The 27,737-nt window shown below is 39.5% G+C and overlaps 1 protein-coding gene across 3 annotated transcripts in view; it reads left to right on the top strand.

Moving 5' to 3' along the window:
- Positions 1-27,737, top strand: part of Lipt1 (Lipoyltransferase 1) — a 514,034-nt gene that overhangs the window by 226,045 nt on the left and 260,252 nt on the right. The gene's annotated exons all lie outside the window — the stretch shown is intronic.

Here is a 27,737-nt window from a genome sequence, read left to right as displayed (position 1 = left end):
TGACGGTAAGACTGCTTGATTTCCTTCCAATTTGCGACACAGATATCACAGGACATTCAATAGCTGGGGCAAGTTTTCGTTCTTTACATCCGACACGCTCTTGCTCATTTCCGCCAGCTTTGCGTTTACGGCCACCCACATTGTTGGAACTATTAGGACCAAGATCGCAATGACGTGCAATGTGACCTGGGGTGCCGCACTTGAAACATTTAATAACTCCGGCATTCTTCTGTTGAGATCCCTTCAGTGCTTCCAAAATTGCGTCTACCCACTCTGGCCTTTCTACTTCCACAAGGCGTGCTTTGAAAACTGGCTTACACAGAAGCGAGGCTGTTTCCTGAATCAGAGCATGTGATACCGTTTCTGCGAATGTTGGCTTTGGGTTTGCGTATGTAGCTCGCTTTGTTTCGACATCCCGTATGGCATTTATAAAGCTCTGAATTTTTACCTTTTCAGTGTATTCCACGGGTGCGTCCGCATTCGCTAAATGTGCTAGCCTTTAAATATCCGACGCAAACTCTTGCAATGTTTCACCAGGCCTCTGGAAGCGGTTCAGCAACTCCATTTGGTATATCTGTCTCCTATGCTCAGTTCCGTATCGTCTCTCTAGAGCGCCCATCAATGCTTCATAACAGTTCCGTTCGCCCTCTGGAATGGTTTGTAAAATCTCAGCTGCAGGCCCTTTCAACGCCATGAACAATGCAGCAACTTTATCTACAGCATTCCAGTTGTTCACTGCTGCGGTCTTCTCAAATTGTAGCTTAGAGACCTGGAAAGGAACAGAACCGTCAAAAGATGGAGTTTTTACCTTCGTATTACTCGCTGAAGCAGCCGGCAGATTAAGTTGCAATCCCGTATACGACCTCTCAACGCATCCACCTCTGCCTCGAATTTTTCTTCAAACTGCGTTATTTCCTCGTCCATACGTGCTTCGAGTTTTGATGATATACGCGCCTCTTGCTCTTTCAGTTGTGTTTCCATCTTTGATGTAATCTGTGTCGACATTTCTGAAATACGTGTCTCACGAATTTGCTTGCAAATCCTCTTATTTGCAATCCTCTGCTAAGTTCGAATCACTAAACTGTTGAATAAATAACTCCAATTTGTAATAATGCAAAATGGCCTTTATTAAAGTACTTCACAATAACACTCAAACTGTGCAACGAATAGCTTGCTTAATAACCAAACTGATTGATAGCTCAAATGAAACTCTACTATTCAAAATAATACTGCTCTTGCTCGCTAGATAGCGTCTTAGTCGAAACTGCTTGACAACTCAAATCAAACTGAATTCCAGCGCCTCTACAATTGCCGCCTTTTATACTCTTTGATTTCAACCATCGCATCTTCTAGGCGCTTCCAGAATCTACTAGTCCAGTAGCTCTCAAACTTCTCAGCTGTAACTACAATTGCACAATTTTATAGTTTTCCTCATTGCATACTTATAGGAGTATCTCAGATATATGCATGTGTTTGTGCATTGACTCTCCGCTGCTCGTATACGTACATAGTACATATGTGTAGACGCAATTATTGTTTCGTTTATGTAGATATATAATGATTGAATTATTGATGTGAATTCGCGTCACTGCTTAGCATCGGCTTAGAGATAGCAGCACCCCTTAGTTTTGCTAATATTCGTAACACTGCCCTCTACCTAAGTCTGATCGTCCCGATCAGACAAATCTCTCGATCTAAACGCTGCTAGCATCGCCAAATGTACCACTCTTCTATTTCGTGATTTCCCAATTGCTTGTATGCGGTAGACGAAATCAGTGATCGTCTTCACAACTCTGTACGGGCCTTCCCAACTGCACCGATATTTGGATGGAATACCTTTCCGTCGGTGAGGGTTGTATAGCAGTACCAAATCTCCCTCCCGGAAACCTTCCAAATTATTTTCCTTGTCGTACCTGTGTTTCGTCTTACTACTCATTAACCTGGATCGTTCCCTCGCACTCTGTTGCTTGACCAATGAACTAATTCGTAGAGCTTGCGCTTGACGGATTGGCTTCGCATAATCAGTATCGTTCCCACATTTCACAACAGTAGTGCGCTCCGGCTTGAAACTACCCTCGCATTCTTTCTCGGAAATTCGTTGCTTCGTTTTCCTGCGTCTTTTAGGTTTTGTCAATGCCAGTTTTTCTCTCGCAGATACTTTTGGTTTTGCTTTATTTGGCCCATTCGACCTATTAACCTTTGCCTTTGACTTCCGTGGTTTTTGTCAAGTCTTCTCCACCAGTACTCGATTACTACTGAATCCCTTCCGCAAACTGAAGTTAAGTGGCACATGTTGGTTCTCATAACGCATCACCCTTCTCTGCATATCGATCTCGATGTCATGGTCAACCAAGAAATCCACTCCCAATATAACTTCATCAACAATCTCGGCCACAACGAATTTGTGTAAAACCATGACCTTCCCAATTAAGACTTCACAGATCACTTCTCCCCGGACTTGGTTATACTCGCCAGTGACCGTACGCAACCTTGCTCCAGGTAATGACTTTCCTGTAGACCAAATCAGATCGAATCAAGGAATGAGATGCGCCCGTATCTACAGTCAGTACACGTTCTTTACCATCCACATTCCCTCTGACGGTAAGACTGCTTGATTTCCTTCCAATTTGCGACACAGATATCACAGGACATTCAATAGCTGGGGCAAGTTTTCGTTCTTTACATCCGACACGCTCTTGCTCATTTCCGCCAGCTTTGCGTTTACGGCCACCCACATTGTTGGAACTATTAGGACCAAGATCGCAATGACGTGCAATGTGACCTGGGGTGCCGCACTTGAAACATTTAATAACTCCGGCATTCTTCTGTTGAGATCCCTTCAGTGCTTCCAAAATTGCGTCTACCCACTCTGGCCTTTCTACTTCCACAAGGCGTGCTTTGAAAACTGGCTTACACAGAAGCGAGGCTGTTTCCTGAATCAGAGCATGTGATACCGTTTCTGCGAATGTTGGCTTTGGGTTTGCGTATGTAGCTCGCTTTGTTTCGACATCCCGTATGGCATTTATAAAGCTCTGAATTTTTACCTTTTCAGTGTATTCCACGGGTGCGTCCGCATTCGCTAAATGTGCTAGCCTTTAAATATCCGACGCAAACTCTTGCAATGTTTCACCAGGCCTCTGGAAGCGGTTCAGCAACTCCATTTGGTATATCTGTCTCCTATGCTCAGTTCCGTATCGTCTCTCTAGAGCGCCCATCAATGCTTCATAACAGTTCCGTTCGCCCTCTGGAATGGTTTGTAAAATCTCAGCTGCAGGCCCTTTCAACGCCATGAACAATGCAGCAACTTTATCTACAGCATTCCAGTTGTTCACTGCTGCGGTCTTCTCAAATTGTAGCTTAGAGACCTGGAAAGGAACAGAACCGTCAAAAGATGGAGTTTTTACCTTCGTATTACTCGCTGAAGCAGCCGGCAGATTAAGTTGCAATCCCGTATACGACCTCTCAACGCATCCACCTCTGCCTCGAATTTTTCTTCAAACTGCGTTATTTCCTCGTCCATACGTGCTTCGAGTTTTGATGATATACGCGCCTCTTGCTCTTTCAGTTGTGTTTCCATCTTTGATGTAATCTGTGTCGACATTTCTGAAATACGTGTCTCACGAATTTGCTTGCAAATCCTCTTATTTGCAATCCTCTGCTAAGTTCGAATCACTAAACTGTTGAATAAATAACTCCAATTTGTAATAATGCAAAATGGCCTTTATTAAAGTACTTCACAATAACACTCAAACTGTGCAACGAATAGCTTGCTTAATAACCAAACTGATTGATAGCTCAAATGAAACTCTACTATTCAAAATAATACTGCTCTTGCTCGCTAGATAGCGTCTTAGTCGAAACTGCTTGACAACTCAAATCAAACTGAATTCCAGCGCCTCTACAATTGCCGCCTTTTATACTCTTTGATTTCAACCATCGCATCTTCTAGGCGCTTCCAGAATCTACTAGTCCAGTAGCTCTCAAACTTCTCAGCTGTAACTACAATTGCACAATTTTATAGTTTTCCTCATTGCATACTTATAGGAGTATCTCAGATATATGCATGTGTTTGTGCATTGACTCTCCGCTGCTCGTATACGTACATAGTACATATGTGTAGACGCAATTATTGTTTCGTTTATGTAGATATATAATGATTGAATTATTGATGTGAATTCGCGTCACTGCTTAGCATCGGCTTAGAGATAGCAGCACCCCTTAGTTTTGCTAATATTCGTAACACTGCCCTCTACCTAAGTCTGATCGTCCCGATCAGACAAATCTCTCGATCTAAACGCTGCTAGCATCGCCAAATGTACCACTCTTCTATTTCGTGATTTCCCAATTGCTTGTATGCGGTAGACGAAATCAGTGATCGTCTTCACAACTCTGTACGGGCCTTCCCAACTGCACCGATATTTGGATGGAATACCTTTCCGTCGGTGAGGGTTGTATAGCAGTACCAAATCTCCCTCCCGGAAACCTTCCAAATTATTTTCCTTGTCGTACCTGTGTTTCGTCTTACTACTCATTAACCTGGATCGTTCCCTCGCACTCTGTTGCTTGACCAATGAACTAATTCGTAGAGCTTGCGCTTGACGGATTGGCTTCGCATAATCAGTATCGTTCCCACATTTCACAACAGTAGTGCGCTCCGGCTTGAAACTACCCTCGCATTCTTTCTCGGAAATTCGTTGCTTCGTTTTCCTGCGTCTTTTAGGTTTTGTCAATGCCAGTTTTTCTCTCGCAGATACTTTTGGTTTTGCTTTATTTGGCCCATTCGACCTATTAACCTTTGCCTTTGACTTCCGTGGTTTTTGTCAAGTCTTCTCCACCAGTACTCGATTACTACTGAATCCCTTCCGCAAACTGAAGTTAAGTGGCACATGTTGGTTCTCATAACGCATCACCCTTCTCTGCATATCGATCTCGATGTCATGGTCAACCAAGAAATCCACTCCCAATATAACTTCATCAACAATCTCGGCCACAACGAATTTGTGTAAAACCATGACCTTCCCAATTAAGACTTCACAGATCACTTCTCCCCGGACTTGGTTATACTCGCCAGTGACCGTACGCAACCTTGCTCCAGGTAATGACTTTCCTGTAGACCAAATCAGATCGAATCAAGGAATGAGATGCGCCCGTATCTACAGTCAGTACACGTTCTTTACCATCCACATTCCCTCTGACGGTAAGACTGCTTGATTTCCTTCCAATTTGCGACACAGATATCACAGGACATTCAATAGCTGGGGCAAGTTTTCGTTCTTTACATCCGACACGCTCTTGCTCATTTCCGCCAGCTTTGCGTTTACGGCCACCCACATTGTTGGAACTATTAGGACCAAGATCGCAATGACGTGCAATGTGACCTGGGGTGCCGCACTTGAAACATTTAATAACTCCGGCATTCTTCTGTTGAGATCCCTTCAGTGCTTCCAAAATTGCGTCTACCCACTCTGGCCTTTCTACTTCCACAAGGCGTGCTTTGAAAACTGGCTTACACAGAAGCGAGGCTGTTTCCTGAATCAGAGCATGTGATACCGTTTCTGCGAATGTTGGCTTTGGGTTTGCGTATGTAGCTCGCTTTGTTTCGACATCCCGTATGGCATTTATAAAGCTCTGAATTTTTACCTTTTCAGTGTATTCCACGGGTGCGTCCGCATTCGCTAAATGTGCTAGCCTTTAAATATCCGACGCAAACTCTTGCAATGTTTCACCAGGCCTCTGGAAGCGGTTCAGCAACTCCATTTGGTATATCTGTCTCCTATGCTCAGTTCCGTATCGTCTCTCTAGAGCGCCCATCAATGCTTCATAACAGTTCCGTTCGCCCTCTGGAATGGTTTGTAAAATCTCAGCTGCAGGCCCTTTCAACGCCATGAACAATGCAGCAACTTTATCTACAGCATTCCAGTTGTTCACTGCTGCGGTCTTCTCAAATTGTAGCTTAGAGACCTGGAAAGGAACAGAACCGTCAAAAGATGGAGTTTTTACCTTCGTATTACTCGCTGAAGCAGCCGGCAGATTAAGTTGCAATCCCGTATACGACCTCTCAACGCATCCACCTCTGCCTCGAATTTTTCTTCAAACTGCGTTATTTCCTCGTCCATACGTGCTTCGAGTTTTGATGATATACGCGCCTCTTGCTCTTTCAGTTGTGTTTCCATCTTTGATGTAATCTGTGTCGACATTTCTGAAATACGTGTCTCACGAATTTGCTTGCAAATCCTCTTATTTGCAATCCTCTGCTAAGTTCGAATCACTAAACTGTTGAATAAATAACTCCAATTTGTAATAATGCAAAATGGCCTTTATTAAAGTACTTCACAATAACACTCAAACTGTGCAACGAATAGCTTGCTTAATAACCAAACTGATTGATAGCTCAAATGAAACTCTACTATTCAAAATAATACTGCTCTTGCTCGCTAGATAGCGTCTTAGTCGAAACTGCTTGACAACTCAAATCAAACTGAATTCCAGCGCCTCTACAATTGCCGCCTTTTATACTCTTTGATTTCAACCATCGCATCTTCTAGGCGCTTCCAGAATCTACTAGTCCAGTAGCTCTCAAACTTCTCAGCTGTAACTACAATTGCACAATTTTATAGTTTTCCTCATTGCATACTTATAGGAGTATCTCAGATATATGCATGTGTTTGTGCATTGACTCTCCGCTGCTCGTATACGTACATAGTACATATGTGTAGACGCAATTATTGTTTCGTTTATGTAGATATATAATGATTGAATTATTGATGTGAATTCGCGTCACTGCTTAGCATCGGCTTAGAGATAGCAGCACCCCTTAGTTTTGCTAATATTCGTAACACTGCCCTCTACCTAAGTCTGATCGTCCCGATCAGACAAATCTCTCGATCTAAACGCTGCTAGCATCGCCAAATGTACCACTCTTCTATTTCGTGATTTCCCAATTGCTTGTATGCGGTAGACGAAATCAGTGATCGTCTTCACAACTCTGTACGGGCCTTCCCAACTGCACCGATATTTGGATGGAATACCTTTCCGTCGGTGAGGGTTGTATAGCAGTACCAAATCTCCCTCCCGGAAACCTTCCAAATTATTTTCCTTGTCGTACCTGTGTTTCGTCTTACTACTCATTAACCTGGATCGTTCCCTCGCACTCTGTTGCTTGACCAATGAACTAATTCGTAGAGCTTGCGCTTGACGGATTGGCTTCGCATAATCAGTATCGTTCCCACATTTCACAACAGTAGTGCGCTCCGGCTTGAAACTACCCTCGCATTCTTTCTCGGAAATTCGTTGCTTCGTTTTCCTGCGTCTTTTAGGTTTTGTCAATGCCAGTTTTTCTCTCGCAGATACTTTTGGTTTTGCTTTATTTGGCCCATTCGACCTATTAACCTTTGCCTTTGACTTCCGTGGTTTTTGTCAAGTCTTCTCCACCAGTACTCGATTACTACTGAATCCCTTCCGCAAACTGAAGTTAAGTGGCACATGTTGGTTCTCATAACGCATCACCCTTCTCTGCATATCGATCTCGATGTCATGGTCAACCAAGAAATCCACTCCCAATATAACTTCATCAACAATCTCGGCCACAACGAATTTGTGTAAAACCATGACCTTCCCAATTAAGACTTCACAGATCACTTCTCCCCGGACTTGGTTATACTCGCCAGTGACCGTACGCAACCTTGCTCCAGGTAATGACTTTCCTGTAGACCAAATCAGATCGAATCAAGGAATGAGATGCGCCCGTATCTACAGTCAGTACACGTTCTTTACCATCCACATTCCCTCTGACGGTAAGACTGCTTGATTTCCTTCCAATTTGCGACACAGATATCACAGGACATTCAATAGCTGGGGCAAGTTTTCGTTCTTTACATCCGACACGCTCTTGCTCATTTCCGCCAGCTTTGCGTTTACGGCCACCCACATTGTTGGAACTATTAGGACCAAGATCGCAATGACGTGCAATGTGACCTGGGGTGCCGCACTTGAAACATTTAATAACTCCGGCATTCTTCTGTTGAGATCCCTTCAGTGCTTCCAAAATTGCGTCTACCCACTCTGGCCTTTCTACTTCCACAAGGCGTGCTTTGAAAACTGGCTTACACAGAAGCGAGGCTGTTTCCTGAATCAGAGCATGTGATACCGTTTCTGCGAATGTTGGCTTTGGGTTTGCGTATGTAGCTCGCTTTGTTTCGACATCCCGTATGGCATTTATAAAGCTCTGAATTTTTACCTTTTCAGTGTATTCCACGGGTGCGTCCGCATTCGCTAAATGTGCTAGCCTTTAAATATCCGACGCAAACTCTTGCAATGTTTCACCAGGCCTCTGGAAGCGGTTCAGCAACTCCATTTGGTATATCTGTCTCCTATGCTCAGTTCCGTATCGTCTCTCTAGAGCGCCCATCAATGCTTCATAACAGTTCCGTTCGCCCTCTGGAATGGTTTGTAAAATCTCAGCTGCAGGCCCTTTCAACGCCATGAACAATGCAGCAACTTTATCTACAGCATTCCAGTTGTTCACTGCTGCGGTCTTCTCAAATTGTAGCTTAGAGACCTGGAAAGGAACAGAACCGTCAAAAGATGGAGTTTTTACCTTCGTATTACTCGCTGAAGCAGCCGGCAGATTAAGTTGCAATCCCGTATACGACCTCTCAACGCATCCACCTCTGCCTCGAATTTTTCTTCAAACTGCGTTATTTCCTCGTCCATACGTGCTTCGAGTTTTGATGATATACGCGCCTCTTGCTCTTTCAGTTGTGTTTCCATCTTTGATGTAATCTGTGTCGACATTTCTGAAATACGTGTCTCACGAATTTGCTTGCAAATCCTCTTATTTGCAATCCTCTGCTAAGTTCGAATCACTAAACTGTTGAATAAATAACTCCAATTTGTAATAATGCAAAATGGCCTTTATTAAAGTACTTCACAATAACACTCAAACTGTGCAACGAATAGCTTGCTTAATAACCAAACTGATTGATAGCTCAAATGAAACTCTACTATTCAAAATAATACTGCTCTTGCTCGCTAGATAGCGTCTTAGTCGAAACTGCTTGACAACTCAAATCAAACTGAATTCCAGCGCCTCTACAATTGCCGCCTTTTATACTCTTTGATTTCAACCATCGCATCTTCTAGGCGCTTCCAGAATCTACTAGTCCAGTAGCTCTCAAACTTCTCAGCTGTAACTACAATTGCACAATTTTATAGTTTTCCTCATTGCATACTTATAGGAGTATCTCATATATATGCATGTGTTTGTGCATTGACTCTCCGCTGCTCGTATACGTACATGGTACATATGTGTAGCCGCAATTATTGTTTCGTTTATGTAGATACATAATGATTGAATTATTGATGTGAATTCGCGTCACTGCTTAGCATCGGCTTAGAGATAGCAGCACCTCTTAGTTTTGCTAATATTCGTAACAATATTATATATTTTTGTTTGTATATACTGAGCAAAAAGGAAGCAGATGTCATACCTTTAACTTATTCTCGATCGCATCGACAAGCACAAACGCAGTGACTGAATTTAATCTCGACGCGTCCGTATATAAGAAGAAGTGCCATTCTTCGTTTGCAAAGCCTGAGGCTAGTTCCGTGAAGGGCTGTTGGTATACGACCGGGCCAGTTACACTTTTCCGATGTCGGATTAGGTCCGTGCAAATAATGTACTTAAAGCACTGTCATGGCGGAGGTTTGTTATTTGTAGGCTTTATAGGGGTGAAGTTTAAGCCCAGCTTTCTGGCCAAAACCACGCACTTTACTATCGTTGACGGTTGCCTTAGTGGCGTCTTTCTTTTGGCTGCTGATAAATTATAAATCAAGGAGTTATTGCCATACAGTACCATCGGGATGAGTTTCAGTATGCTATGCTTTCTGTTAGTACGCAATTTAGTGGTGCGTAGGAAAAGCACGGATGCTTCTTCGAGGTGGTGTGACTAGTTTTAGATCACTTTTTGAACAATGTCCGTAAATGGCTAGACCGTAGTCTATCTTTGCAAGATTAGTGCTTTTTGACATTTACGAGTGTTGCAGTGTGTACAAAGCGGTGCTTGGACGAAAGATCATATATATTATTTCTAATTGCTGTTTTTATGTACGGATCCCTTTTTCGCTCTTATTTGGAATCCAAATCTATAAATAAAGTTTTGGTTGTAAAGATGGAGATTCGGGCTATTAGCGGGCTTTGGGCAATTTTGGTCGTAGTGCTTTTGTTTGGCTATATTTTATTAAAAGAACTAGCTTATACCCATGGGTTTCACACCACGTTGCTATAAAAATATGGAAAATAAATAAAGCACCTTTAAAACACTTCTCGTTTTAGATTTATAAGCAATATATGTATATATATCGGCGGCCACCGTGGTGTGATGGCAGCGTGCCCCGCCTGCCACACCGTATGCTCTGGGTTCACACCCCCGACAAAGCAAGATCAAAATTTTAGAAATACTGTTTTTCAATTAGAACAAAATTTTTCTAAGCGGGGTCGCCCCTCGGCAGTGTTTGGCAAGCGCTCCGAGTGTATTTCTGCCATGAAAAGCTCTCAGTGAAAACTCATCTGCTTTGCAGATGCCGTTCGGAGTCGGCATAAAACGAGTAGGTCCCGTTCGGCCAATTTGTAGGGAAAATCAAGAGGGGCACGACGCAAATTGGAAGAAAGCTCGGCCTTAGATCTCTTCGGAGGTTATTGCGCCTTACCTTTATTTTTTTTTATTTTCTGATGAATAGTTAAATACTGCAATTAGCTAAAAACCAAATTCTGGACTGGTATCCGACCAGAAAAGGAAAATATCTAAGAAAATTAAAAAAAAAAAAATATAAAAATATAAAGCAAATAATTTTCGTAGGTATTTTGTATGGAACGAACAAAGTGACGTTAGCTACTATGCTTATAACTGAAGAGAGCCTAAACTGATGTCGATGATTCACACCAATTGTTAATGATTATGGCCAAAAGAATGAATCAGAAAAAAAATATCATAAATTAGCGAACATACTAAAAGGAAGCTTAAAAGTTGCGGGAATTCTCATTCCAAGAATTTCAATGAAATGATTTCAATTTCTGTTGACAATGAATGGCAAGTGTGCAAATAGTATTCAATTCTTGCGGTATGACATTAGAGTTTAGCGAATCCAAGTTTCAATTCTCCTAGCTTTCATCATGACAATCAATAACTCATAGAACCAATCGTTGAGTGTGGTCTGTATATGGGAAATTAATGTTTTTCACACGGTCAACTATATTTCTCATGTTCTTATGTCGGAAAAAAATTTACTTTGATAGTTTTAAGAACTAAGAAAACAGTAAAAAATATCGTTTATAACATGCATATTGCTTCATTATGAAAAAAATTACAAAATCGACACGGCCGCAACCCTACACTGAAATTACCTTGATCGTTGGCATATAGTTGTCTCTTAATATTATTGGTAGCTTCAAACGAAGTCATTCGGAAACTTGAATTGTACATTTGTATATTGGCTAGAAAATGTCTTGATTCCGCTGTTGAACCAGAAATTAGTGTTGCTAATGGTTCTGGTGGGCATTGCAATTCCTCTAGCCGAACTTTTTTACAATGTTCATAATGCCAATTATCACAAATTTATGCAAACTTTAATCGATATCGTTGTTATATTGAAATATGGCACCACGAAAGCTAACAGCCAAAAAAACGATTGGTCGTATAAATCCTCTTTGTTATCACACCACTTTTCACTAAATTAAACACGTTTGTAGAAGCAGGAAAACATTAAGAGTGACTTCGTGAAATAAATTTACTATTGCAAAAAGCAAAGCGCAATTAAAAGTTTTTAATTTTAATTATTTCTATGTACATATGTATGTATGTCTTTGAATGAGTTTTCTTAATTTTAAATCGCAGGCGGCTACCTGCAGATAGAACCGAAAATATTCATACAACAAAATTGTTTGGAAACAATTTTGAAATATGAAATATTTTATGTACATATACATAAGCGATTTGTAGGAAATTTCTTATTGTAAATTAAGTATACGGAATAAAACAAACAAGTTTGGAAAAGGCAAAAAATATGTTTGTTCAATAGGGAAATTGATAGGGATAGGGATGAGGATAGGGACTTACCAATTTTCAGTAGTCTAACATTAATACTTCCATAGATATTGAGTATGAAAGATCCCATTTGTATGGGAGGTGCCACGCCCCCTTTTCCGATTTCAAAAAGGGATAAAAATAAGTATAGATACTTACCTTATATAACGCCTTACCAAATTTCAGTAGTCTAGGACTAATAGTTGGATTGAGACTGAGTATGACAGATCCCATTTGTATGGGAGGTGCCACGCCCCCTTTTCCGATTTCAAAAAGGGATAGGAACTTACATAACGCCTTACCAAATTTCAGTAGTCTAGCATTAAAACTTCCAAAGATATTAAGAACGAAAGATCCCATTTGTATGGGAGGTGCCACGCCCCCTTTTTCGATTTAAAAAAAATTACATAAGAACCATGCGGAGCCATATACCTGACCTGTGTGTAAGTTTGCTTAAAATCCGTCCACGCGTTTTAGCGTCAAGCGGCGACAGAAAAAAAGTGTTTACTTTTTATAATATTGTGACGAATATTAGTGACACTAACGGGCCGATTCTGAGCGTTACCGGTAAAATAGTATCCAGAACAGTATGTAACCGAAAATCGTTACCAGTTCTTTTATTCGCGATTCTGGCCAAAGTGGTAACGCTGTTATCACCGAAAAACTCACCAGTGTCTGTGGTGAAATTTAAAATAGAATACATACATATATGTGTGTAAACAAAGAATAAAAGCAGCAAAATGGAGATGAACAAGTAAGTAAATTCTGCGAATATTTTTGAAAGTTCTCCGTAAATTAATAAGTGCATATAATTATAGGAAGTATGCTCGCACTACACGAGCCCAGCTGCGGTGGTATATCGCATTTTGAAAGGACCACCCCGAACTAATGCAAGGAAAAAACTGCCCCACAAATCTTGAATTCAATGGTCGGGCCAGCAAGGACTCCTGACGCTTGGCGAGAGGTAAAGAAATTTAAATAATTAATATATGTATACGTATTCCGCTAATTTGTGTTAAATAGTATTTATGAGTGTTCTAAATCTGTGCGAACTACTATTAGCGGAGTTCCGGGATTTTTTCCGGCTGATTTAATATTGCCTGCGGCATTTGTAGTATTTTTGGGGAAAGTGCGAAATTGAAAAACAAACTATTATACTCCTTGTTTTAAATAAATCATATGCATCAAGGCTTGTTTGTTGTTAAAAATTTGCACTGACCACAAAAGCAGTAGTTGGATCGTAGATACATATACCTATATATCAAACGTTGTATATTTTCAGAGTTTGCGAAACTGGCGGAAGCAGTTGCGTGCTTGGAATCGTAAGCTCATTAGTGAGCGACGACGAACTGGTGGGGGAGTAAATCCTGTGGCTGAGCTGACGGATTTCGAGCAGCAAGCGTTGGAGACTTTTGGAATTGCTGCTGTAGAAGGTCACTCGAACTCGAGGCTTGGATTTGACGTATGTAAATAAAGTGCTTTTAACATGTGTAATATTTCTATTATTGATGCATTGCATTGTCTCCCATGAAATGCATATGTATGTACACATATACATCGGTACATTGTAATTTATTTTGAGAAGGTACATGATGTAAGCAAATACATATGTATAGCAAGGGCAACGCATGTGTACCAATTTTAATAGGTATATAGAAATATTGCATTGGTATAGATAGTACTATTATTACCAAAAATATTTATGAAATAAATTTTATTTTTTACTACAGAACGAGAGTAATGCCGAAAACATTTCGCCAGCACCGGAGGTGGGCCGAGCTGTACTGATCTCGAGGAGTTGATTGGTGATGAAGATACGGCAGAAATTTCAAACTTTTGCATAGTGATGTGTGAGTCACCTAGCCATGCTCCCCTAAGTCCTGCTCCTACAAATCCTGTGCCCAGTAGCTGTACCTTATTTTCTGTCACTCCCAATCCTGTGCGCACCAGCAGTGTTTTCAAAAGTCGCGCCTCCTTATTCCCTACTACTCGCAATGATGTGCCCACCAACCGTGCTTCCTCATCCCCTGCCACTACCAATCCAGTGCCCAACAGCGAAGCTTCCTTAGAGTCGGGAACTTCTAATCTTGCTTCCTCCAGCCGTGGTGCCTCAGGCAATGCTACTCCCTACTCTGCTTTTCCCAGATAAGTTTCTCAGCCGAGAGAAAGCAACAGGAAGAGAGATGTACGGGATGAAATTTTGAACACTGTGCAACACGACATGAGAGAGAGACGACAAGAGCAGGCACGACTAGCGCAATCCCTTGACAATTTAGGGAATGGGCTAACATCGTTGGCTGGGGCTATCCAAGAGCTGATTGCAATGTAACGCCGAGATTAATTTGCACAAACGTGCTTATGTATTCATACAAGAACCTTTTTGCAGTTTTAACCTAGCTTTGTTTAATGAATTTTTTCGCTATTTTTTTATAAAACATGTACAAATATGTATTAAAATTAATATAAACCAAAGTTCAAAATTTTATCCGAAATTCACGAAATTTGGAATTAAAAAATTCGTGTCTTCAGAAAAAATTTGAAAAATTTCTACCAAAACGTTTAAACAAAACTAGGTGAAAACTGTAAAAAGGTTCTTGTGTGAATACCTTTTTTTCAAAATATAGTACAAATATGAATTATTTTTTATTTTATTTCCATGAATTTAGTTTAGCTTTTAATAAGCAATATGGAATGTGATGAAATTTATGTAATACCAATGTTAAAATATGAAATATTTTTTTATTTTCTTTTCGAATATTAGTTTTAGGTAACCAAAACTGAATGTGATGACATACATATAATTAGATAACTGTTTCTTTTTATATTTTGAAATTCTTGTTTATTACAAACTTTTTATTCGAGCTCTAGGCCACTGGTCCATAATAAATTGAATAAATATTGTATAACATCAAAGCCATTCTTTGAATTTTTATACCAATATTTGTGTATCCTAGAGCTCGAATAAAAAGTTTTTAATAAACATTATTAGATAACTGAAATAAAAATTTGAATTTTTTTATTATTATTTATTTTAGCTTATTTTAGTTTCTAAGCAAGCATTTCGGAAAATAGAGTGGCAAATTTTTGGCAAATTTCATCTCAAAAAAGTTTTTGAAAAAATTCTGGGAAATTTCGTGAACATTTTGAATTTTTTATTCAGAGTTCTCTTTTGAGTTATAGTCAAATCAGTTTTGGTATAACAAGGTACAAGTTATAAGTCTCTTAAAATTTGCATTGATTTTTGAAAAAACTTTTTTGAGATGAAATGTATAGTGTCAGTTGCACAATTCATGCATTTTTTTTCTTAAGTTAGATATAAAACTAAAACAAGACAAAATTTCATTGATGAAATTCGCCAAACATTGCCACTGCTACTTTTGTATTGGCAGCTGTGTTACATAGTAGTAAACATAAATAATTATAACAAATTAATAAATAATAAATAGTTGAGTGAACTTAAATTTTTGTCTATATTTTTTATTAATCCATTTTATTTATAGGAAAACAAATGTACACCTACGAACAGAAAAATAAAAAGGCTTTGATTCAGGAAATTTTCTAAAAATTGTCAGTGAAAGAATTGAAAAAAAAAATTGGAAAATTCGAGAAAATTTTACCGAAATTTTTATTTAGAGTTCTTTGAATCTCCTGAGTTTGTAGTTTTGAAGCCCAATAAATTTAAGTAAGGCCTGAAACACCATTCAGAAAAAAAATTCTGAAAAATCAATGCGAATTTTGAGAAACCTAAAACTTCTTTTTTGTCATTCCTATAATTTTGTGGGCTATATATCGAACTCAGAAAATTTAAAGTACTCCAAATAAAAAGTTCAGTGACTATTTATAGCAAATTTCAGGAATGAAATACTTTTTATTTAAGATAATTTGAGAAAAAACTTTTATAAAAACTTTTTGTGAGTTTTGTCAATCCTGAAACCGTTTTCGAAAAAAATGCTAAATTCGGGAAATATTCACAAAAATGTCGAATGCAGTTTTGTTGCCCCAAGTACACGTTATAACTCTCAAAAATTTTATAATAATTTCGACTGCCATTTTTATCAAATTTTCGAGAGTTATAACGTGTACTTGGGGCAACAAAACTGCATTCGAAATTTTGAATATTTCCCGAATTTAGCATTTTTTTCGAAAACGGTTTCAGGATTGACAAAACTCACAAACAGTTTTTTATTAAATAAAATTTTGTTTAAAAAAAATGCCACTGCTATTTTCGTGTTCGTTGCTGAATGTAAACAGAAAATATGACTTCATTATAAAGTTTTTTAAATATTTACAAAAATACACATGGAGAATAGTCATCGTCGCTCAGATTTTTTACTAAGTTTGGCTGGACCTAAATTATTTTCGCTAAATTAAAAAAAAAAATGTATCATAACACCCACAAACCAGATGAAAACTTAAAACTTTTTAGGAAATTCGGAAAAATTCGCGAATTTTTATGCAAATTTTCAACTCTTCAGTAAGAATGTTTAGAATTTTTCTCAGTATGAAGTTTTGTAGCCTATTGAATTTTAGGATAATAATGTGTTATTCTCAATACTCTAAAATAACTTCCCTTTGATAATTATTTTTATTATTTCAGACCGTATTTCCATAAAAATAAATTTTTTTTATATTAAAGAAACGTCCAAACACTATAAAAAAGTTCTCAGAAATCAGGAATTCCTTCTACCGCATTAAGATTAACACATTATTATCCTAAAATTTAATAGGCTACAAAACTTCATACCGAGAAAAATACTAAACATTTTTACTGAATTTTTCCGAATTTCCTAAAAAGTTTTAAGTTTTCATCTGGTTTGTGGGTGTTATGATATATTTTTTTTTAATTAGCGAAAATAATTTAGGTCCAGCCAAACTTAGTAAAAAAAATTTAGTGACGATGACTTTTGTCCAGCAAAGTATATAATTTTATGAAAATATTAACATTGATAAATAATTCAAAATAAACAGCTCTTAAATTAGGAAATCGCTATAAAGTATTAGGATAAATAGTTTATCAATTGCTGCCGAACTCAACTACATTTCGTGCTTTGCAGTGCACTTTGTTAAATTTTTCCTCCCGAGGAGTTGCTGGTTCAGCTAAGGGTGTAATCAGCCACGGTTCTAGTGGATATCCCTGATCGCCTATAAGCAAACTTCCACTCTGTTCGCCCATAAATGCACGCACATTTAAAGTTGTCCATATACCTGAATCATGGCATGACCCAGGAAAAGTAGCATCAACTGACAAAAACCTCAAATTGTCGTCGCAAACAGCTTCAACATTAACGCTGTAGTATCTTTTCCGGTTCATGTATAGACTACAAGGTCTTGACGGATCAATTTTTTTGTGGAGAAATGAGCGCCACATGTGTGCAATAGATTGCACCAATAACACCTTTCAATCCGAACTTTGTATAGAACCTAGACAAGTAAAAACAAATAATATGAGGGCATGATGTATGTTAAGATGCACGTTCACCCTTACCTTGCTTTTATAGCCAGTTGCTCCTCATTTATGGTCGGAAAACTTACTTCGAACGATTTTTCTCTGACAATCAAATTAACTAAATACTTTATTGCTCGTGAAGCAGATGGATGACTGAGTGCAGCGTACATATGCGTACCATGCGCCAAAAAAGTAAGGCAACAAAAAAATCGCACGCCAAATGGAAGCGAAGTGGCTTGGTCATCCTTTGGCATCAAATCTTCTATTAGCAACTTACACGCTTCCTTGGGCAAACGAAAATGATGCTTGAATGTACCACAGGGAAGGTTCATGGGATCACTATTGTCCCGAAGGCTCCTCAAATTGAGCCTTCTCTCCAAAATTTCATCCTCTTCGTTTTCAATGAGTATTAATAACAATAAACTCGACATTTTGTTATAAATATATATATTTTATTGTTTACGTTCAATTTTCACAATTCTGTTTTGCGCTTTCAACAGCTGTTTTGTGTGGTTACATCTATGTTACCATCTATTTTAGTGGGTAAACAATTATCCGGCTACTTTCGTGGGAAGAATTCCAAAAGGGTACAAAAGTTGCCGTGGTGAAGAAAGTTGTTATCACATTAGAATCAGGCTGCAAGTGATACTCACATCACTAATCTTATACTAAGTAAATAAAGTCACAACAACAATAAAGCAAGCAGTCACTTGTATCTACATAAACGAATCAATCATTATGTCTAAACATATGTACGTGCACGCAGCGGAGAGAAAACGCACAAATACATGCAAATATCTTATCTTCGCATGACAAATGAGCCGTTTATTTTGAAAGTGGCATAAGTCATTTCCAACTCATGGTCTTAAATGCATTGTTATTTTTGAACGAATGCATATATAGATGGTTCTACAATTATAAAATAATAATAAGAATTGCATCTTTTGGATATTGGACTCTAACAAACTGGAGGCGAGGAGAGATACAAACAAATTATCACTGAACCTAAATGACATGAAATGACTTATGCCACTTTCAAAATAAACGGTTCAAATAAGATCAAAGAAATTGCTGGAAAATATGAAAATATCGAAAATATGAAAAGAACATTTAAAGATACGAAACATTTTTGCAACCACTGTACCTTCCGTTTACCTATTAATTAAAACTACTATGCTCTTCCATCAATCACAGCTCCTAAATTTCTGCATAATTAGTTGCATATTTCATATTATAAATTTCCATAAATTAGCTACAGATTTTTTTTTACTAATGTAACCCTAATTATATCAAATAACAATGAAAAAATATTATTTAATAGAAATAATTAAAGAAATAGATATAAGTATGGGATGTTTCAGTTAGGAAACCTAGGTTTTAGAGAGATCATAATTTTAGGAAAAATATTTTTACTTTAGCCACAGGTAGAATAGGAAATACTAATAGGAAAACATCTTTCATTCTAAATAGAATAAAATATAGTAATAAAAAAAATATTTTTACTGCAAACCCTCCTACAAAATAGAAAATAGTAATAGGAAATATTTTTACTTCAACCAACACATATAGATGTAAACCAGTATAAGACATTTGTTAGTAAACCCAAATAATTTGAAAGAAAAAAAAACAAAATTCCAAACAATCACACTGTAGACATTCCAATTTACTCATCAATAAAAATGTAAACACACAAAGAAAGAAAAATGCATAAATATAAAGTCATGTTGGCATCAAGTTACGGTTACCCCATGCCGATTTTTACGTGAGTCGACGCTCTTAAAGACCGGCTGTGCAAAACACATTTAAAATTCTGATGTGTAAAACCTGTCAATAACACTTGATGCAAAACATTATCCATAATCACAAGCACATAACCATAAAAATGTACATATATATATATTATACTTAAAAAAAAAAAAGTACAAACAAAAGCACAATAGAAAGAAAATAAAATGTGTCAACACAAAAAATCACACATGGCAAGCAAATGTAAACGGATATAAAAACAAGTAAACAAACTCTTCACGCTCAATATCAAATTACCGCAAGACAATAAATTACAATAGCAAACTAAAAAGCAATTAAAATTTAGTAAACTCTAAATGGTCATTAAATCACTTTAAGAATCACATACAATTGTTCTCAAGTGTATGCGATTCTTCTTAAAGGTGGATGATGTGGCATTACCGCAATACAAGATATGTGTACTTATGTACATGCCAGAATAGGTCTAGCTTGAAATGCATAAACAGACGAATTTCACTTTCGACCACACACAAATTACTCATAGCGGCATAGTTAAGTTACATTGAACCCAGCGGGGAGCCATATCCATTTACAGTTGCTTAAACCATAAACATAACTGATCGACAGCGTCGGTGCGACTGACCAAACATTATTACATAGTTAAGTTATAAGAATATTGTACTGAATAGGTATATAGAAATAGAATGTAGTTATTTTTAGTGTGTAAGTATTGTACAAAAATATTGTAATAGTATTGTCAGAAAAATTCCTATAAAAGGGAAAGCATTTGTTAATAAAAGTCAATCAATTATCTGATGTCTGCGCTGAACATTAGCGCCAGCAAAATCTATTTTGTTTTAATTTAAAATGGCTTACGCTACATGGCGATCCTGCCATCACGATAAACAATATTAAATATTACAACATATAGTTGGTACTTTCTGCGCGAGTTTCTGTAGAAGCGGGTTAGTTTCTGCTCCTCGGTGTAGCCCGCGTGACGCATGAGTCCTTGTAGTACTAAGACATAATCTTTAAATTGTGGTTGTGCGCGCATTCGAATTTCATCTTCCAATTGCTTTAACTATCGGGAGCTTAGGAAGAACTTCAGGAAGTCCTTCTTGAAGGCGTCCCACTCTTGCCAGTGCCGGTTGTTATTCCTATACCATACCAACGCTTTGTCCTTCAACAATTCCGGCAGCGCTTTCGGAATTGAGTTGCGGTTGATTTCATACCCATCTGCTAGCTCCTCCACTCTTTCGATGAATCCTAGGGGATCTTTGCCTCCGTCGTACTTTAATTCCCACTTACTCTGTCCATGGTCGTTGCATGTGTGCCAGGCTGCTGAATATGATTTGTCGTTGCGTACGTACCAGGCTGCTGAATATAATGCCGCCAATCGTTTTCTTAGCTCGTCAACCGTTCCGCCATCCTCTACCCCAAATTCCTTGCTGTAGGCTACCAGATCCTCTCGAGTGAGATAGTATATCCACGATACCTTTACCATTGTTATGCTTTATATCCTCATAGTATTCACCCAGAAGTGTGTGAATCTTGTTTCCGTCTTCGTTTATGATGCCCTGAAAGTATATCTTAAAATTTCCTTCATTTAAACCTGCTCGGGCGCCAAAATGTGACGGACTTTTCCTTTAGTTTTGCCGGGGTTGGTTTCAGTCCGTCCGGGGTTCCTGAAAGTAAAAATCCCTACCGGCCCTTCTAAATGAATAACCCTGTTTATTTCATGTAAAAAATTTATAAATGTTTATTTAATAAAAATTCTATTTATACTCCTGTCTTAATCCCTTTCTTTGTAAGAGGCGACTGAGGTAATAAAGCCCTCGGCCAACCTCTGCGGTCGAATGGAGTAAGAAACCTCCAGACGAATATACGTTAGTACAAATGAAGTTAAAACCTTCATATGTACTCTTGGTCGGTAGTCATAAAACCTACCCACTCCAATGCCTGTCTCCTAATCTCTGAATTTCAATGCGAATTCGTCGCCCTTATATACTCATTTTTGCACGCAGGCAAACGGTTACTTTATAATAACAATTTCTAACTAATAATATAAAACAACAGTTATTCCGGTGAATATTTCTTTCCATAAATATCCACGCACCATAATGCTCCTTATTGAATGCAATGCCTTTGTATTTGCCCGCATACCGTGCTTTCCAGCCTTCGCTTTAACTATTGTGTGTTTGTACATTTGCTTGTTGTCACCTGATTCTAACGTTGTGTTTTGCTTTGCCCAATGCTTCTGCCTTCTGTTGTATGGCGTGTGTTGTATGCTAGTGCGTAAGTATGTATATCAAAATTCCAATTAGTAGCGGCGCTTATTTTTGACGACTTGCTGCTGATCTCCGTTCACTTAAGTTATTATGTATGTTGTATTTGTAGCTGGGTGTATTGGATTTTGAGTGTGCAAAGGGTTGATTGACCGCTGCATTTTTATGTTTTGTGCGTATCTACCTCCCTTCCAAATATTCAATGCATGTTAGGGTGATCCAATATTTAAAATTTATGTTAATGTAAATATTTTGCTTGCGTGCAAAAGTGCGCAAGTCTAATTTTCAATATAAAACAGAATATATATATTTTAGAGTATAATTCATTAATATATGTGTACATTTCGGGTACGTCATGAAAATGTATAAACCATAGAACCAAAGTTATAATTTCAAATATTATCTATATTACAAAAATGCACGTTAGGAAAATATATATGTATATGTGTATATGTTGTGAGGGTACAAATCCCTCGTCTTTGGGGTCCTCACAAGAGATGCGAGTGGATATGCTATAGGAGGCCTTTTATCACAACTGATTGATGGACAGGAGAAGGTAGTTGCATATTACAGCCGATCAATTGGAAAACGAAAGGAACTTTTGCGTTACAAGGAGAGAGCTGATGGCATTAGAAGAGTACATCAAACATTTTCGCAAGTACCTGTACGGCCAGCGATTTCGCGTCAGGACAGATCACGCAGCGTTGAAATGCCTTCTGCAGTTCGTAATTCGGAAGACAATGGGCACGGTGGATCGAGCGACTACTAAGCTATGACTTCCATTAAGCATCGAAAAGGTGGTACGCATGGAAATGCTGATGCAATGTCACGAAGACCATGTAGTTTGGAATGCAAGCACTGTTCAAAGGCCGAGGCTAAAGAATACATAGGTGTCCGGCTAAGCACTATAACATGTACGGATGAATGGGACAAGGAACAACTAAGGAAGTGTCAGCTAGAAGATACTGATCTGTCACATGTTATGCAAGGGCTGCAACGAAACGAAATACCAAATAGAGAGGAGATGTCAGCAGAGAGTCCTATTGTGAAGTCATATTGGGCACAGTGGAACAGTTCAGAATTGATATCGGGTTGCTTGCATCGAGTATGGGAGAGTGAGGATGGTCAATGCAAGAAGAAACTGATATTTGTTCTCAGAAAGAGGATTCCTGACGTGCTCAGCGAGCTGCATAATTGTCCAAGCGGAGGTCATCTTGGAATCACGAAGACGCTCGAGAAGATTAAACAGAGATTCTCTTGGGTTGGTCGCCGCCAGTCGGTCACCGAGTGGATTGCGAACTGCGAAGTTTCGCTATGGGTGTCGGAGGGCCATTTCCTACTAGCAACTGCGGGAATAAATATGTATTGGTGGTTATGGATTATTTCAGCAAGTGGCCAGAGGTATACCCAATCCCAAATGAAGAAGCGGAAACAGTAGCAGAAGTGTTTATAAACAATTGGGTTGCAAGGTATGGTGTACCAATAGAGTTGTATTCTGACGAAGGCAGGATTTTCGAATCAGCTGTGTTCCAGGAAATGTGTAAATCTTTGGGCATTCGAAAAACACGGGCAACTGCATTGCATCCTCAGTCCGATGGTATGATGGAACAATTCAATAGAACATTGGAGGAGCACTTAAGGAAAGTAGTGGACAAGTTCAATAAAGTATGGGATATCCGCGTACCATTATTCTTGATGGCTTATCGATCAGCAGTGTATGAGACAACGGGCCAAACCCCTGCAAAAGTAATTTTTGGTAATGACCTTCGACTGCCAGCTTTAAAGTTTGGGATAGATGCCGATGGGGAGTGAAATGTCAAGAAATCCACTGGTTTTTTGGAAGAAGAGCTGAGAGAAATACACGATCTGATAAGGCAACGAACAAAGATTATGAGTGACAAGATGAAAGCCAGATACGATAAAGCAATTAATTCGGAAGGTTTTCAGGAAGGAGATTTGGTGCTGTTATACCACCCACAACGGAAAAATTGCAGTGTAACTGAAAAGGCCCATACAAAATTGTAAAACGGATCAACGATGTAGTTTACCGCACCCACTGGTAAACCACGAACCAAAATGAAAGTGGTTCATCTGAAAAGGCTGGCGGCGTTTAGATCGGGAAATTTGTCTGATCGGGACGATCAGACTTACGTGGAGGGCAGTGTGACGAATATTAGTGACACTAAGTGATACTCACATCACTAATCTGATACTAAGTAAATAAAGCCACAACAACAATAAAGCAAGCAGTCACTTGTCTCTACATAAACGAATCAATCATTATGTCTACACATATGTACGTACACGCAGCGGAGTGAACACGCACAAACATATGCATATATCTTATCTGAGATGCTCACAAAAGTAGGCAATAATTTGTGCAAGTATCACTCAGATATATACGCGCATCTGTAGTTATAGCTGGTAATTTTATAGCTGGTAACTAAGTTAAATTCCAGAAACGCCTAGAAGTATGCGAACGAGGAAATCACAGAGTATAAAAGGAGGTAAAACTGAGAATCAGTATTCAGTTTGATTTAAGCACGCTATATGTCGAGAAGTAGAAGTGTTATTGTGAAGTACTTTAAAAGGCCATTTTGCATTTGCTTAGGCCCAATGCCTAACGTTCACTTGATTGACGGCGCCCGCCCTAATATTTTAATAATATTTCCAGCTACCCACACTCACGCCGCATTTGTGTGCATGCATGCATGTGCATGCGTTTTCATCCACATGCATGTGTGTGTGTGCAGGTTGTCAGCACCCATGCACGTATACGTAAGGGTGGTTGTGTGTGTGGCTTTCCCCCTCCGTGATACCGGAGGACTTTTTCGCGGCTTAGCGGTTGTCATCAACGGCACAACCGGTCTCTTTTTCGATCGACCGCCAACCAGCACACATCGCCGAGGATCACCGTCATCACCTTTTACACCCAAAGGTAATATTGCATCCTTGTATATATTTTCCTACACTCTAATTAAAACATTATTATAACAAGGAAATCCTCTTTGCGTTTTGTTCTTTTATTTTTCTTTCGAGTGCACTATCAACCCGAGATCGACCCGTGTGCGCCTACCCATTGCCGGTTTCAGACGCACCCAGGCCGAACATTGGTCCTTCGAGCCGGATATGAACCAGCGACCTATGAATCTACAGTCCAGAACATTGCTTTAGTTTTTGGGTGAGTTCGTTTATAAAATCTCCTAACATAGGATAGAACCTTTAAAGCCCTGTGTAAATTTGAAAAACGGTCGAGAATATCTACATGATCTACCCTTTTCGTGGCATATGTTTGTGCCCTCTTCTCCTCAACGGACGTTTTGTATTCGGTCTCTTGTGCTGGCCAGTGGGAATTGTCTTCTTGCAGCCAAGAAGGTCCCTGCCACCACAACGAATTGTTGACCAAATCTGATGCAATTAGGCCTCTGCTTCCTAGATCCGCTGGATTAGATTCCGAGTCGACGTGAAGCCAGTCCTTGCTACCGACCATATCGATGATCTTAGTGATTCGGTGTGCGACGATGGTTGACCAGGAACAGGGCGGCTTTCTTATCCATGCTAGTACGATGGTTGAATCCGTCCAGAGGTGAACTTTTGCTGATCCCAAATGAATGTTTCGGAATATTGATTCCATGATTTCTGGAAGCAGCACGGTGCCGCAGAGTTCTAAACGTGGTAGCGAGATGGTTTTCACTGGACCTACTCTGGTTTTTGCTAAAAGTAAGTGTATGAAAACCTGATCGTCACTTTTCACGCGCCGCATATGCTTTCTCGGAAGCGTCACAGAAGCCGTGGATTTCTATGTCGTCTTCCGGTGAAAAATTTACCCACCGCGGTATCCTAATGTTATCTATTTCACTATAGTGTTGGGTGAAAATTTCCCACCGTTCTAAGGTAGTTGGGGAGACAGGTTCGTCCCACCCGGTGCCCTCTAACCAGATATGCTGCATTAGTATTTTGCCACTATGACCATTGGTGCAAGCCAGCCTAAAGGGTCGAAAAGTTTGGCTATAGCGGATAGGATTGCGCATTTGGTGGTGTTCTCGCCATTCCCTAAAGCTCCTGCTGTAAAGTAAAACATGTCTGAGTGCGCGTTCCATCGTATTCCGAGTGCCTTTACCGAGCTAGCCTCTTCAAACGCTAGGAAGTCCTCGCTGAGCAAATCAGTTTTGGGGATGTCCTGAAGGATTTCCTAACAATTTGATGTCCACTTGCGCAATGGAAAGCCAGCTGAGTGTAATGCTTCGCGAATCTCGTTTCTTGCTCTGATGGTTGACGCTATTGTATGTCCTCCAGATAAAACGTCGTCGACATACATACTTTCGCGTAATATACCCGATGCTATTGGGTGGGTATTTTCTACATCATCAGCCAATTGTAGAAGTGACCGTATCGCGAGGTAGGGGGCGCAGTTTACACCAAAGGTGACAGTCTTTAGTTCGTATAGACTGATGGGTTCGTTGGGGGATGTTCGATGGACAATTCTTTGAAATTTGGCGTGATTATCGGTCACCCAAATTTGCCTATACATCTTTTCTATGTCACTATTAAAGACAAAGCGATACAGTCGCCAACGTAAAATTAAAATAGGCAAGTCTGCTTGGAGTACTGGACCTGGGTGGAGTATGTCGTTTAGACTAATGCCATTTGCCGTCGGACTTGACCCGTTGAAGACGACGCGCACCTTGGTAGTGGTACTTTCCGCCTTTACAACGGCGTGGTGGGGCAGGAAATAATTATCCGAATCGTCGGATGGTATGTTATTCTTAATTTTTCTCATATGTCCAAGTGTTTCGTATTCTGGCAACACCCGAACATACTCTTTTCCTAAATCTTGGTTTTTCAGTAATCGCCCCTCATTTCTGAAGAATTGTGAACATGCGCGCTTTAGGGACGGTCCTAATGCAATCTTCTCAGGGTAATCCTGTCTGAATGGTGCGAAACTGTATATCTTCCACTTTCATCACGTTTTGTTGTGTCCTTAAATAATTGTTCACAATACCTTTCTTCTTCATTAAGCATTTTGTTTTTGGGAACATTTTCTACCTCTCAGAAAGCTTTTAATTGGTTGTCCAACGCAACCTCATTGTAGAATGACATGATGCTCTTCGTTGGACTCGGTGCGTCGATGCGACCGGTTAGTATCCAACCGAACACTGTCTCTTGGGCCAAAAGTGTATTTAGTACATTTTTTTTCAGACCGCTCAGTATAATTTGGGGGTATATGTCTCCTCCAAGTATGAGGTCTACGTCTTCGTTGATGTAGCACCTTTTGTCTGCCAAAACCAAGTCTGGGAATGCCTGCATAGTCATGGCGTTGATATGGCAGGATGGAAGATTCCCAGTGAGTTTGACTAGGACTAGAACGGGTGTAGTCAGGCTGAAGCAGGCATGCACTGGTGAACGTAATTCAATTTTGGATGTCTCTTTCACCTGAGCTGACACCGCATTTGTGATGCCTGAAACTTGGGCATGCATTTTTCTCGCTGGCAAATTGATTCTGCGTTTCAGTCTTTCAGTTATAAAGGAATATTCAGACCCTGAATCAATTAATGCCCGCGCGGAGAAGTCGGTATCATTATGGTGAATGTGTACGCGAGCAGTTCCTAATAGCACACCTGTGCTGGAATTCGTATGACAGGATGTCACATTTTTGTTCCCGTTTGAACCTGGTTTTTCTGATTCCTGTCTCGCTAATGCCTGTCTAGAAGTAGAGGGCCTATTATCGTAGGAGTGTTGGGGCGGGTTGTAGGTGGTGTTTTTCTGTAGGGTATCCGCATGCAGGAGCGTATGGTGACGAGAGTGGCACGTATTGCAGTTTAGGAACTGATGCATCTGGTCACTGTGTGTCCTGGGGATAGACAATTCAGACAACCACTTGTAGATTTTATGAATTTAATCCTTTCTGGAGGGGTTAACTCGCAAAAGCGTGAACAGTTTCGTAATCTGTGCTCTGCGGACTTGCACATTTTACACATTGCCTTTGACGTCGGTCTGGATACCTTTGTTTGAAAGGCACCAATTCTTTTCGTAGGGGGTTCTGTTGATTGTCGCGACGCGTTTAGTTTTTGCACTTTCGAAGTGGCCTGCCCTGTAAAACCAGACACTGTTTCAAGTGTCTGAAACCGATTAGACAGGAATTTATCCATATCCTCCCACTTGGATATGTCCATTTTATGA

The sequence above is a fragment of the Eurosta solidaginis genome, chromosome 3, assembly GCF_040869045.1.
Source record: "Eurosta solidaginis isolate ZX-2024a chromosome 3, ASM4086904v1, whole genome shotgun sequence".
Taxonomy (NCBI): domain Eukaryota; kingdom Metazoa; phylum Arthropoda; class Insecta; order Diptera; family Tephritidae; genus Eurosta; species Eurosta solidaginis.
Note: the sequence above shows the minus strand (reverse complement) of the source record. Positions and strands in the feature narration are given on the sequence as shown.